The sequence below is a fragment of the Carettochelys insculpta genome, chromosome 15 (genome assembly GCF_033958435.1).
Source record: "Carettochelys insculpta isolate YL-2023 chromosome 15, ASM3395843v1, whole genome shotgun sequence".
Taxonomy (NCBI): domain Eukaryota; kingdom Metazoa; phylum Chordata; order Testudines; family Carettochelyidae; genus Carettochelys; species Carettochelys insculpta.
In genome coordinates this window covers 33,276,135-33,288,430 of record NC_134151.1, presented here as the reverse complement: position 1 = coordinate 33,288,430, position 12,296 = coordinate 33,276,135, and the positions used below count along the sequence as shown (strand labels likewise).

Below are 12,296 nucleotides of genomic sequence, written 5' to 3'. Positions count from 1 at the left end.
CAATTTATCAAGAAAGTATTTTCTGGGTACCAGGTATTAACTGAAATACTTCAGTACTCAACTTTTTTTCAGTACTTGTACCTTTTCTGCAGTTCCCTCCCACAGCTAAAAGTGAGAGTGGCTGTTGCTAGGTTATTGCCATGGCTCAGTGAAGAGCAGAAAAAATAATTTATCATTTGGTCCCCAGTTTTTCCATCTAGATTCACTGGACCACTGAAGTGTCTTCTAATTATGGACACAGGTCTTGTGTTAAATAGGACTGAAATAACCCCCTCATTCCACTTTCAGAGGAAAATAAATAGCAATATAAGTATTGCAGTCAAGTAAATAAAGCTACGATGGATTGACAGAATAAGCACAGAACAAGAATGTGGAAAAAATGGTTTTAGGATTTTCAGTAACATACACATTTCAAAAAAGCATGCTACCCTGACCATCTTACTTCCCTCCTCACATCAATCCGGCCGTAACCTTAGACATGAGAAAAAACATTTCTGCCATTTGAAAACAGGATTTCAGAAGCTGCGAGATACTCTTTATCCCACATTCACTCTTTTTAGAAGATAAATTTTGTGCAGGACGTGCCTTGTGAGAGGTCATTTGAGAGTTCATAGCCTGCTGATCGTTGTCGTTGTAGTGGGATGTGTACAGCAGCATTGTGTGTAGAGTAGGGAATTCTACTGTGATATTGCTGGGATGTGCTCCAGAACTGGAGAGTAGTCACGGGCCAGCTCCAGACATGCGGCTAGCCAGCACTGCAGTCAGGTGTCAAAGGGAGTCCAGTGGACCATCACATGGTCGAGTGGCTTTTCTCAGGTAGGCAGAAAGTCTTGAATTGGAAGGGAAAAAAATCTTGAGATTTCAACAAAAACAGACTGGGACTCCCAACCACACAGACTCAAGACTCCTGAACCTCAGCTGGGAATGATTCTCAAAGACCAGAAAAAACTACAAAGGGAGATCAGATCACCAAATTCTCTCTCCCTTTTTCTCTAGTCATAGCATCAACAAGACCTGAGGAACAAGGAAGCAGCAATGGACTGGAAAATGGCTTCTTAATGAAACATTCACCCAGTAGAGCTGCCAAAACATGTACCAAGAGACACTGATGCTTTGAAGTCACTTAGCCTACTAAATTAGGCCTCAATTGCATTTTACTTTTGTTTTATTGTAACCAATCTTGACTGGATCCTTCTTCCTTGTGGTCCCTTAAAATTTACCCTTTTGTAATTAAATCTGATCTAAAAATATTTAGAAACTCCATTTGGGTAACTGGATTTGTAATATGTTTTATCAATAAAACAGATTGTGTGTGTCTGCATTGTTCAGGAGAATGCTAGACTGTATAAGACATTTCCTGAAAAAGTCTGGGACTTGGAATTTCCTAGTGGTGTTATGTAATGTAATTCATGAATGGCTAGCTATAGCATGCATACTAGAGCGCTCTGAACAACACCCTGGATGATGTTCTCTCTAATTTTTTTCATCCACATGCCAAACAAATTTAATGTGCAGCAAGACATGTGAATATATGAAATATCAGTATGTACACATATATAGTACCAACTGGGGGCACTGTGCTAATCAGCTGGGCGGCATTTGAATCTCTCTTGGTGGGTGCCCAAGCGCTCAGCTTCTAGGGAACGCAATGTGTGAGAGAAGACCAGCAGTGGCAGCTCACAACAAAACAATGTAAAAGGGACTTCAGGTTAAAAAACTGGGGAGACACAGCTGTTCACCAGTTTAGATTGCACCATGGGTAATGTCACAGTATGTAACACATTTTTCTCCATCTAATAGTCAGCACCACAGCATTAATAAATTAAATCAGAAGCAAAGCGGCATAGGATATGATAGAAGATGCACGGTACTGATAAAAGTCAAGAGGACAATTTTAAATTATATCACTCCAAATGTGGGATATTAGGGGTGGCTCCAGAAATTTTTAGAAAGTTGGGAGACGTGATTCAGAAAAATAGGAGAACCTGTGCTGTAACATTAACTCCATTCACTTAACATTTCATGTTTCTTATTTGACCTCTTTCCTCCGCCGCCCGCCCCCCTCCCCAAGTCAAAGCAGCTGGAGACATTTCCAACACAGTAGCTATACAGTAAACCCTCCATTTTACAGACTCTGATTTAGCAGACTTTGGGAACAATGGATGTCCGCCAGCCCCCCACCGCACCGTTCCTGAACTCCGCTTAACCAGGGCTCATAAAATTGTAAATTCTCCCCCGATGCCCCCCCCCCCAAAAAAAAAGTTAGGCTACTGCCATGGCCTGAAGGAGCCAATGCCTGCTCCCCCGGAGCTGCCAGTCCTCCCACCAGGGGTGCAGCATGTACACAGGCAGACAGCACTCGCATACATGCCCTGACACTGGTGGGAGGTACGCGTGGCAGCTCTGGCAGGGCCCGCATTGCCGCAAGCTGCAGGCCCCCCCAGCCACGGCAGCAGTCTTCAGAAACTCCAATAGAGGTGAATAAGGCTGGGGGAGCCTGGTGGGAGAGGGTGGGTAGTAAGCCCACCAATTTAATGGACTTTGGGATTTAAAAAGACACCCCTCCCCCCTGTTAGTCCATTAAAATCAAGGGTTTACTATAGTTGAAATAATTCGACAATGCTAAAGACCTTGAATACTAGTCAGTTGATTAAAATGAATGCCAATAGTTGTATACATATACCCACGCTTTGGAAGAAAAGTCTCTTCACATAAATGAATCCAAAGATGCAATGCAATGAACTCAATAGCTGTCAATGTACGTACAAAAGCAGCATAATTCGTCATAAGATCTGAGGCCTGCCCAATTTTAAACCACCTTCCAACTTCCCCACTTCAACTTCCCACCTGCCATGTCACTTAAAAATACTCAGCAAAGACGGCTTGGGTTATATCATTGGAAAGCTGCAGCCATTAGTTCACAAGTGTGCATAACTCATCCAACAGAGGCTGTCATGTCAATTTCAACCTTAATGACTAAGGGAGAGTTATGGGCCAAAAACCAAGCAACTGCTCAAAACAGTGAGAAACTAGCCCTCAGGTTGTTGGGATTTTTAACTTTTTCTTTCACCAGTATTCCTCTGTGCATATAATGTGGTATACACAATGTACAAAGGAAAAGCACAACCCTAATTAGCATCTATTTTCAGCAGAGTTCTCAACATGTTCAGCAGGTAACATGCTAAAGCCATCCTGTGAGGTGCTTTTTTCTAGCAGCATGAACTGAAAGATTTATATGAAAAAAAATGTTTTTGATCTAAATTTCAGCCCTAAGAATGCTTTTGGAAACCTGAGCTAAAGGAAGGAGACTCAAATTACTCTTTAAATTAATTCACATTATTTCTAGCAACTTCTTTGGAAGTTTGATACTAAAGTGAATTTAGCTATGGGCTGCAACTCTAAAATCTGGTACTCTCTCCTCTGGCAACATCTGTGGTCCTGCTGGATCACAGATGTTGCCAGAAGAGAGAATAGCAGATAGTGTAGGAGTAGGAGGCCTGCGACAGAGCGGGGCCAGGAGGCTGCCCAGGCTGGGAACTAAAGCCCCTGCTTGCCCCACAGCAGCATGGGGCTGGGTGTCAGAGCTCCTGCTTGCCCTACAGGTGTGTAGGCCTAGGAGCCAGAGCCCCTGCCTGCCCCATTGCACGCCAGGGGTTGGCTGAAGCCCCAGGGAGCCTGTGCTGGGGTAAGTCCGAGGGAGGGAAGCTGGAGCAGCACCAGCCAGAAAGCACAGGACTGTCTGATTGCAGAAGCCATGGACCGCCCCTCAACCAGCAAATTCTCTTGTTCCAGACTCGTGAGGTCTCAAGCATGCCAGATAAGGGAGGAGCAACCTGTATTTCCATGATAGCATTTCTAGCCTGGTTTTGTTCTTTAACAATTAGACAAGAACATCATGACTACAACCCCTAGGCAAATAAGGGACGTTCTAAAACGTCTTTAAAATTTTTTGAAAGTTTTGAAAACAGATTAAAAAGTTAAAATTGTTGTCACTACCATCCTAGCAATCTCCATGGTGGCAGCAGAATGGACAGATATCTAATTGAGGACTAAAATCCTATTGTACAAAAAGCATTGTCTTATTACTGATGGACATAAGAATACTATTTTTGTACCTTTTTAATAGTTTTGCTGCTTTTGTGGGTGTCCAACATTATGAAAGGGTGCAAGCAAAGGATTCTTTGCTACATCATTTATTCTTAGGGTGGCTTATGAGATTTCCAAAGGCTGTGTGTTTTGCCAGGAAGTTTGGACAGGACCTCATGTTGCAAGTGTTCTTTTCTGACTCCCATTTTCTAACTTTCAAGATGGTTACATTCAGTATTAATGTTAATTCCCCACATCAGATACTGAAGATGTCTCTTTATTAAGATCTTAAAATAACTGACCGAGAGTATGAATGTAGTGCATTTCAAGTCAACTTCTAACAAGAAAATAGGGGCTTTGTTGCTGCTTTTTGCCAAGGTGAGCTTCCATTGCTTATTTTCAATGCAGCTTTTCAATTTTAGAGGATATATTTTGCATGCTTACATTTTATAAGCCATTTTGATAAAAATTTATCTTAAGGTATATTAATGTTTAAAGTACACTTCTGATATCTAGGACGGGAACTTCAATGCATGAATTTCTCTCACACAATAGTCTGACTGTTTCATGCAACTCTAGTTATCCAACTACTTGCAACCTAATGGGACATTCTACCCAGTCACACCTGAACAAGCAGCTGCAATTTAGTCATTTTGCTGCAAGTCATGACTCGACTTTAAGTCAGAAGTGAAATGCACAGGAGGAGGAGTGTGCTCATTCTACCACTGTCAAATAACATTGCTCCATACATCTGAGAAGTCAGTGAGCAAATCCAGTAGCGCCTCAATTTACGCGAGGCACCACGCAGCCTCCTGTAACTGGAATTGCACATAGATTTGGTGGCAGCTTCCCCCCCCACAGTGGAACACACATTCTGCAGCTGGGGAAGCAGCAGCACTTGGAGCTCCTTTTAAAAGGTGAGTCCTGAGATTGGGGCAGGGGGCAGCTGGGGAAGGTTAAGCCTGGTGGTGGGCTCCAGCTGCGGGAGAGGGGCAGGAGGATTAAGCCTGGTGTGGGTTACAACAACAGTGGGGCCAGGAGGTGGTGGTCCAGGGCCATGCACTGGGAGATGGGGGGGTGCTGAACCAGAGCTGCACGTGGTAGTGGTATGCCAGATGCAGATGCTGGGGGGGGGCGGGTGGGGAGGAAGCGTGGTGAAGGAACACAACTGAGCCAGAGCCACTCATGGGGGGTGGTGAGCCAGAGCCAGGCATGGGTGGTGACCAGGGCTGGTGGGGACATTGAGCTGGAGCCACGTGTGAGGAGTGGTGAGCCAGAGCCAGATATGGGGTGGAGAGTGAGCCGGAGCCATGTGCAGGTTGTGGGCAGGGTTGGGAAGGGGGTTGTGCTGAAGCCAGGTGGTGAGCTGGACTGGGCCGGGTGAGGAAGGGGGCACCTGGAGCTTCAACCCAGCCACACAGGGCCCGGACAGTTGAGCCAGGTCCAGGCGGAGCGAGATTTTGAATTGTGCTTAACTCATGTCAATGTGAGTTAAGCGCAACTCAAACTCATGCATTTCAAGGGTTTACTGTACATATGGGACTCTTTCCCCAAGATCCTACTTGAAAACTTGGCATAGTTTTCTTAAACCCTTTTGCCCATAAACAATGAAATGACTGAAATAGCAAACAGAAGATGCCATTTTCTGTGGAAGAAAGTCTCTGTAAATGAAACACTGGTAACAAGATAGACACAATGGCTTAACATACACCCCAAGAAATTTTATTTAGACCAACTGGAAGTTACAGTGTTCAGGGCTTGGTAGCCTCTCTACATTTCCTGAAGCTATCATTTGTTTCTGTAAGGACCGGCAAAAAAAACCTAGCAGACTGGAAACATGGGTGTTTGCCACAAACCGTTCTTACATCTAAATAGAAAGGTGCCACTATGCCCACATGGAATACATTATATACACCATGCATGATGCAGGTGTCTCACCACACAGTACTAATTACAAATATAACATGGATGCTATCTACCTTACAAAATAACTCTAGGGAAATCATGCAAAGTGATGAACTAAACAGAGATACAGGTAGGTAGGGCTTTCACAAGCAAGTAGGCCTGAGGCCTGGCAAGTGACAGAGCACTCTCCCTCTCTAACACACACTTTCTTTATGCAGAATTCTTGGATTAGGCCCCATTCCATCATTGTCGTCATACATCATTCAATGCCACAGAAAGGAAAGCATTACCCCAGGGGAGAAATTTACCTTCTTTTGTACAATGCAGAGATTTACAGATCACTATGACTACATGAATGCCAAGTCTGAAGGTGTGGGTATTTTTCCATGCCACCATTATCCCCAAAAAAACGGCAGCCTTTACTACTTGTAGGCATTTTACATGTTCAACAGACCACACATGGTATGCGGAGCAGGAGCAAAGGTTGCCACTTCGTATTTAACCTCACACAAGCAACTTTCATCCTCTCTTGTTTGTGTCCCTTCTCTGAACTCCCCCCTCCCCATGTTTGCTTTCAGAGGGAAGGTTATTGTCCACAGCCCCATCAACGTTTACTCGTTTCTAAGGAATTGTTCTTTTGTGCGGGGCTGGAGAAACGTTCTTCTTAAACCGATGGTGCCAAACACAGCAGGGCTTTTCAAAGCCAAGGAAACACTTCATGAAACAGATTGTTTTTCTAACCCAGGCGGCTGGCATTTACTACACCCGCCTTCCCCGCTCCACACCCCCAGAGAGCAAGCAGAGAATCTCAGGCCTGTATTCACGGGGCACTCTGATCCTTGCAGGTGAGGAAGCTGAGAGAGCCCCGGACCCCTCCTGGTCCTTCAGCCCCACTCACACCCTCCTCCCCACACACACCCCGGGAGCAGCAGCCCCGCACCGCTGCCCCGTTTCTCCTCCCCAATGAATCACAACCCCAGGCTATCCCACCGTTCCCACACCCCGAGAATTACAGCCCTTGGGGCACCCCAGAGGAGCTTCACATATACCCACCGCCCAGAGAATCACAACCCCAGGCTATCCCACCGTCCCACACGCCGGGAACTGCGGCCCTCTCCGGGCAATTAAGGCCCCGGGACACCACATCACTCCCCCTCCCACCCCAAAGCCATCACCTCAGGCTTTCCCACGCCCCACCAGGAATCACCGTCCCGTCCCCCCCTGCAGCGCCCCACGGGGCAGACCACTCTGGACCCGCCCCCACACCTTCGCGGAACTGATGGGGAGCTGTTTCCTTTCCTCTCCCGCCCCACGAGGTGCCCGACCCGCCGAGAGGCTCCGAGCCTCGCCGCTCAGCCCAGCCCGCGCGCGTCTGTGACGCCGACGCTGGGTGGTGGCGCAACCGCCTGGGGAGGACGTCACACCGATAGAAGCCGCCCCCTTCCCACCGGCCCGAAGGGGAGGCCGCGGCCGGGCCCCTCCCCCGTTACCTGCGGGCGGAGCGGGACTGGAGCGGGAGGCTTCGCTACAGGCCGGCCGGGTAATAGGAAGACCTCACGCAACGGCGTGCTCACCCGCCGGCTGCATATATCCGGCGCGCAGCCTAACCCCGCCGCAAACCGCCAGCCAATCACTGAGTGCCTCACTTCCCTGCTCACCCGCCGTTTGGCCAGTGCGACGCAAAAAGGGCGGTACTTGTTGAGTGGCATCCAACTTACCCTATCCCTCTGTCTTGTAGCCGGTGATCATTAAAGTGAAGGACTTGAGCAGCAGCCAACAGTCCTGGTAGTTCCAGCTTCTTGGGTGGGACAAAGTTCAACTGACTCCCCAGCTGACCAATAGGGCGACGCACATCTCGATGTTAGGTGAAAGATGGACGAGGCGGGGACTAAGTGCCCTAGAAGGATGGTTGCGCCGTAGAGCGGCGCCCTTGAAATCTAGCAAGGTAAACCCCGTTTTAGATAGGGGTGATACTCCCTCCGGGCTCAGCGCCGTAACCAATTAGAAAGCACGGCACGTCGTGACCGACAGGCCGGAGACGAGACGGTGTTAAAGAGAAAGGCAGCACTAAGAGAGGGGCTGCCGTTACGGAGCCGGCAGACAGCGCCCCCCCTGCTGGAGAGAAGCGGGTTGCTTCTCCCCTGTCCCGTCCCTGCCGCAGCCCAGGTCAGAGGCTGAATCCCCAGTTCCTCCAGCACCACTGTGCGGCCCTACAGAGCCTCTGTTCTGCACAGAGCCCAGCACCCACTGAACTGCCACAGCCGGATCCTGCTGGACTGCCAGACACCTGCATGGCCCTGGCCTCACCAGGCCCATATACCACAGTATGCACCATCACTGGCTGAACCCACCACAGCCAGCCTCCTACTGGGCCGCCAGCCACCTGCACGGCCCTGCCTGGCCTATATACCACAGTATGGACCAGCCACCCACTGAACCCACCACAGCCAGCCTCCCATTGAGCCACCAGCCACCTGCACAGCCCCGCCTGGCCTATATACCACAGTATGGACCAGCCACCCACTGAACCCACCACAGCCAGCCTCCCATTGAGCCACCAGCCACCTGCACAGCCCCGCCTGGCCTATATACCACAGTATGGACCAGCCACCCACTGAAGCCACCACAGCCAGCCTCCCACTGGGCCGCCAGCCACCTGCACAGCCCTGATCTCACCTGACCTATGCATCACGGCATGGACTGGTCACCTTCTGAACTGCCAAAGCCAGCCTCCGGCTGGGCCCTCGGTACCACAGTATGGTGGGTTCCGCAGGTGACTAGGCCATGTCCAGCTTCTGGACCCAAGCATGGATGGCTTCCTGCTGGGGCCCAGCCTTGCTCGACCTCTAAATACAACACAGCCAATCACCCACTGAACTTGCAATGTCCAGCCCCTGCCCCTGCTGAAACCGCCACATCCAGATCTCTACGCAGCTGGCCTTCCGCAGGGCCAAGGGCTCATCCAACTTCTGTACCATGGTACAGGCCAGTCATCTGATCTGATCCAGCATGTCCAGCCTTGCTACCGGGTGCTGGCCTCCAAACCACAAGCTGGATGCACAAATTGTGTAGCTTATTTTGAGTATAGACTCTCATGCGGACATAACCTAAGTGACTTTGAAAAGTATTACCAACACTCGGATTGTACATAGAGTCAAAAGGTCAAATTTCAGCACTCCACCTCGGAAAGGTTGCTGACCCCTGCTCAAAAAAGGCTCTCATCTCACCTAGAGCACCCTGGCTACGTCTACACTAGCCAAAAACTTAGAAATTGCCATGCAAATGACCATTTCCAAGTTTACTAATGAAGCGCTGAAATACATATTCAGCACCTCATTAGCATGCAGGCAGCCGCGGCATTTCGAAATTGCCGCTGCTTGCTGCTGCACGGCTGGTCCAAACGCGGCTCATTTTCGAAAGGATCCTGCCTACTTCGAAGTCCTCTTATTCCTCTCTGCTCATAGGAATAAGGGGACTTCGAAGTAGGCGGGGTCCTTTCGAAAAGGAGCCCTGTCTGGACGAGCCACGCGGCAGTGAGCGGCGTCAATTTTGAAGTGCCACGGCCACCCGCATGCTAATGAGGCGCTGAATATGTATTTCAGCGCTTCATTAGTAAACTTCAAAATGGCCATTTGCATGGCCATTTTGAAGTTTTTGGCTAGTGTAGACATAGCCCCTGTGTTTACAGCATAGTAGCTTGTGAGGCAGGTGTGCTTGATCTTCACTGCTCCCTTAACCCATTGAGAAAATGAATGATCATCTCCTAAGAATTTTCAGCACAGAAATACGATCAAATCCATTCCCACTCGATGCAAAACTCCATTCTGGGAATTTCCGAGTAAGCATCCCAAGTGACAAATCCACTTGGGTGTCAGATCACTCACTACACTCCGTGAGAAAAGTCAAGACTGGGTACCTGTGCCCTCAGGAGCATCTGGATAAGATGACAAATAGCTTAATTCAGGAGTATGCAAAGTGGGGGGCATGGCATGGCATTTTGTAAGGGGGACACAGTGCAATCAGCTTCTCCCCCCACCCCCACAGCTTCTGCTGCCCCAGCAGCCCTCTGCTTTCTCCAGCATGGCCTCCACCCTTGCTGTCACCAGGGAAACACTCCCCCCACCCGCTGCTGGGCAAATCAGAACATGCAGAGTCCTGAGTCAAGCAGCAGTGGCAGCTAGCAAGTTCCCAGCTTGATAAGATACCCTCCTGAGGTCCTCCCCCAGAAACCCTTCCCCCTTAGGGGCACCCCCCTGGAGCTTCCCAGCATTCCCTTCCCAAACACACCCCCTCCCCCCACAGTCCTACCATATGTTGGGGGGTCCCAACTAATTGAAGCCAGTTTGCTCACACCTGGCTTACCTGTTTGTGCATTAGCATTCTTTCACAATTTCTTACTGAAATAAACAGAGAAATCAAGCCAACTGAAACTTGCTCTTAGTGCTTGGATAAAAAACGAAGCACCAAAATGAGCCAGAGGTTCAGTTTTTCGCATTGCCTCTTCACTTATCTGTCCTAAACATATCACTCTGCAAATGGAAAGAGATGCCCAGTTTCTCATCCACCAGATAAAATCCAAGTTGCGTTGCATTTCATCACCTGAAAGGATCAAAGAGCTCCATAAGGCCTGAGGTCAGTTTCCTAAGGCATGTGTTTGGTTTTGCTATATGTCAGGGGGTGGGCTCTTGCTTTGACCAAATTGACTCTTCCATTAAAGGGACAAAATTTCTTTTCACCTACATCCTGTGCAAACCCCACTAAATCAATGGTGTTGCTTGGGAGTGGGAGCAAGGGTAACACCTGGCCTAGAGCAAGGACTTCATGCCTCTTGTTCCTCTAGAAGGCAGCCACTGTATAAGCCTCCTTCCTTCTCTTGTATGGACATTTACAGGCACTAGGCTGGCATTATGCCATCCTCAGCATTAATATCCCCCAACCCTTCCCTCCCCTACTCCCTTTTTTTTTTTTTTTTGCTATTTATATCCTGAGCCACATTGCAACCTGCCAGCTCATAAATCTGTAGCAAGGCTTTTGCAGAGTTTATTATGAGCCAAGGGACAGCCATGTAAAATGACCTCTCTCCCTGCCCCACAGCTGGGCCACGGACTTGAGCAACAGCAGAAAGGCAGGTGGCACACCACAGCAGAGTGTTCTCTCAGCTAACCCCCCATTCTTAGAGAAAGGATCAGGAACCTACTTTTACAGCAGTGAAAGAAGATACCATTTGCATGTGCATTGAAATGACACCCACCCTGACCCCTGGGGGCTGCTGTGCCTTGAGGTTGGTATCATCTTCCACCCTCCCTCCCCTGGGGCAGGCCCATGCCCAGATAACTCAGTGAGAGTGAACGTCCGGACTGGAACCTGGTGTTAAGCTTGATTCAAAGAACAACTGCTTTAAGAAGCAATGTAGCTTGCTGTGGCCAAAGGCCTGCAGGCAGCATTCCCTATCCATTATTTATCCAGTTGAAGCTTGGTGCTCTTAAAAGAGAGGGGCATAAACCAGGCCAATAGTGGGTAGTTATTATCTATAATTCCCTCCTACACAGTCCTGATAACTACACTACCCATGATCCTGTCTTGTCCCACACAGTTCTGCAGCTTGTTCCTGCCCTGCAGCAGGCCTGCTATTGCAGTTCTCAGTTCCCCATGCACAGCTCAGCCAATTCTTTTAATCTGACCTGCTGCATCCCCTTCCTGTTCCAGACCTGGGCTCCGCAAACAGTTCTACCAATGCATCTCAGTCCTGAGATGTCACCCCTCCTAGTACATCAGTTCTGGAATCTCTATGCAGGAGCCTGTGTCTTTGGGTCCCATCCTGTGGCACCTCCCTCACAGCACACCCCACTCTAAAATTTTCAAAGCATATTTCTTCCATCCCATTTCTTCTAAAGATTAGTGGAGTGCAGTGTATGGGGATGGGGCAGCAGGCAAAGACAGGAATCACCTCCTCCCTTGGAAGACATTTGTAATTCCAGAGAGGCTGAGAGGTAGACAAACTTCCAGCTAGGAACAGTCATTTCACCTGACCTATTCTAGAGCAAAAAACAACCAGCACACCTACCAGACTCTCACACAATGCTCTATCCCTCAGAGGTCAGGATTCTCTTGCTCCTACATATACTACAGTACTTCAAAACTTCTTGCACTGTCTAAAGGAGGATTTCCTGGTGCAACCAACTCAAATAAGCTTCCTCCAGCCCAATAGGCATCTAATCTTGTTACCTCCCCACCATTGGGACCCACTCCCTCCTCCCAGCCACTACCAGACTTTTTAGTTCAGTGCTGACTACCACCATTTCAAC

The 12,296-nt window shown here is 48.7% G+C and overlaps 1 protein-coding gene across 3 annotated transcripts in view; it reads right to left on the bottom strand.

The window, feature by feature from the left end:
• Window positions 1-7,605, bottom strand: part of G3BP1 (G3BP stress granule assembly factor 1) — a 46,392-nt gene extending 38,787 nt beyond the window's left edge. For 2 of the 3 annotated variants that reach the window (XM_075009813.1, XM_075009814.1), the window contains exon 1: window positions 7,482-7,605. The gene's annotated coding sequence lies outside the window, so the exon portion shown is untranslated. Of the gene's footprint in view, window positions 1-7,257; window positions 7,285-7,481 lie in introns of those variants that run through there. The other variant, XM_075009815.1, reaches the window with a different exon arrangement.
• Between the last annotated feature and the right edge of the window lie 4,691 nt (window positions 7,606-12,296).